Genomic DNA, 2,513 nt, shown 5'->3' with positions numbered 1-2,513 from the left:
TGAAACACTATGACAGAATTGAAAGAATTGAAAAATGAAATTTTCATTTTTGGTGAACTATTCTTTTAATGTTAATATAACAACAAAACACAGAAAAAAAATCACTCACTGCTCTTGACTGATGAACTTATCATCAGTCAGTTGCTTTTAAAAAAAGTATAATTGATGTATATAGTGTATCTAGTGTTTTATTTTAATATTTCTTCATTAAATTTCTTGAATGTTACTGCTAAATACTGTACCTGAAAAATAAAGCACTGTTTGTTTTATTTGTATATTGTCTGTATTTGTAATGTATATCTTTGTTCTTATTTTCTAATAACAAAGATAAAATAATGACAAAGATTTTTATCTTTGCTCACTTTGGCCTAAATGTCTGCCATTCTTTTTTTATTAGATACTTTGTTAAGGTGTAAGAGGTGTTATGTTTCTGCACTCTTCCATTTTTAGCAAATTAAGAAAACTTTGTCTAAAAACAATTTTTCTGATGGTTTGTATTTTTTGTGCTCTGTATGGAACATCAGTGCCTGTTTAAGTGATGAATTCCATTACTTGTGTTTGTTTTCAGACATGAACTTTTTGGCCTGTGCTACAAAACTTTCAACCTCTGTAGCACCAGTGCTATGTGAAAAAAAAGTTAACGTACAGCCCTGTAATGGATGTTTATATATAGTCCACAAGACAAAATAATAACTGAATTTGTTATGCATTGTGTTGCCTTCTTGAGCATCAGTAAATGTTTTCACCTTTTGTAATTGTTATGTATGAGTTCCTCAGTTGTCCTCAGAGTGAAAAGATGGATCTCAAAATCATACAGTCACTGTTTGAAAGCGGTCACATATGCAGAAGATGCTGGAAAACCAATGAATGTGCAGGAGCTGGAGGATTTTTCTGAAGAACAACAGGCAGTTGAACTGCTCAGGACAAACAAGGGACTCATGAACAACTAATACAAAACATAAAAACAGTTATGGATCATCCAGGAAAATACACACAGTATTAAGATTCAAGGGTATGTAAACTTTTGAACGGGGTCATTTTTTTAGAAATTCAGTTATTATTTTGTCTTGTGGAGTATACAGGCTATAAACATCCGTTATGTGAAATAGCTTATTCAAGACAGTACTAAATAAATAAAATAACATGCAATTTTCATGATCCCTCTTATTTAGTGAAAATTATGAACATTTTGCATATTCTACAAGGGGTATGTAAACTTATGAGCACAACTCGTATAGCCGATTTATGTTTCTGCCGGTGGGTGCCCAACCTCCGTAACACCTCCCCCCACCCCTTTATTAGGGGCCAAGCACCGAAGGTGCAGGGGCACCTATTGTATCCGTTAGCATCATTTTTCTTTTTCCGCTGAAAGTCTATGGCAGCCCATAGAACCGCTTGCGGGAAAGTTGTGAAATTTGGCACACTGATAGAGGACAGTCTCAACATTAAACACAGCAAGTTTGGAGTCTCTAACTCCAACTCTCTAGTGCCACCACTTGTTCAAAGTTGCAATTTCTTTATGCTAATAATTTTTGAACCATAAGGCACAAAATTAAAATTATTTTTTTTCCTCTGAATCCTTGGCTCATGCCGAGTCGAATGAACACCAATCCAAAAATCTAAATTAAAAAATCGCAAGGTTTAGTTTTTTCGCTATTTTTAATTGTTCGTGAAACCTACTTATTCAAACTCGTCCTAGACGGTTTGTCTGATTCAAGGGTTTCGGCGCAATGCCCCCTAGTGGTCAAGAGATAAAAAAAATGCATATTTTTGCTTAACTTCTGAATGGTTTGGCCAAAAATCACAAAACAGGTCTCTTTATATTCGGTGCATCATGCCGAGTCGAACCATACCAATTTTTTCCATGTCAGCCATTTTGGGCGTCGGCCATTTTTTATTTTGTCATAAAATGCAATATTTTAAGAACGCTTAGACTTTGTTAGAACGAAAATCGGTATGCATCTTCGGCACCATGCCCTGATGGCTCTCAAAAAGTTTGGGACCACCTTGTGGTCAAAAGTTATAAAGCAATTTATAAAAATGCTAATAACGTTTGCATACATTATAATATTGTAATGAGACTGATGTTTATAGCTTCCTTGCGTCATGCTAAGAACATCGATACCAATTTTGCCATAATTGGCTGAACTTCCTGTCTGCCATTTTGATTCATGTTGAAAACCTACTTTTTCAAACTCCTCCTAGACAGTTAGTCCAATTTTCACCAAATTTGACTCGGATCATCTTCAGAACAAGCTGGCAAAAAAGTTATGGATTTCGTGTCGATATAGGAAACGGTTTTTGTTTAGAGCATCAACGAATTTGCTGGTTAAGATGCCAAAATGCATATGAGGCTGTATCTCTGCAAAGCTTTGACATATTTGCACCAAACTTTGTATGTGCCATTGTCACCTCACACTGACCACGCCACATCAATTTGGTAACAGCGCCACCTATTGGTCAAGAGTAATAATTTATTTATTATTATGAAATTTCCAAAAATGCTAATAACT

This window comes from Sinocyclocheilus anshuiensis, unplaced genomic scaffold (assembly GCF_001515605.1).
Source record: "Sinocyclocheilus anshuiensis isolate Anshui unplaced genomic scaffold, SAMN03320099.WGS_v1.1 scaffold1103, whole genome shotgun sequence".
NCBI classification, from domain to species: domain Eukaryota; kingdom Metazoa; phylum Chordata; class Actinopteri; order Cypriniformes; family Cyprinidae; genus Sinocyclocheilus; species Sinocyclocheilus anshuiensis.
This window is presented reverse-complemented; position numbering follows the sequence as displayed.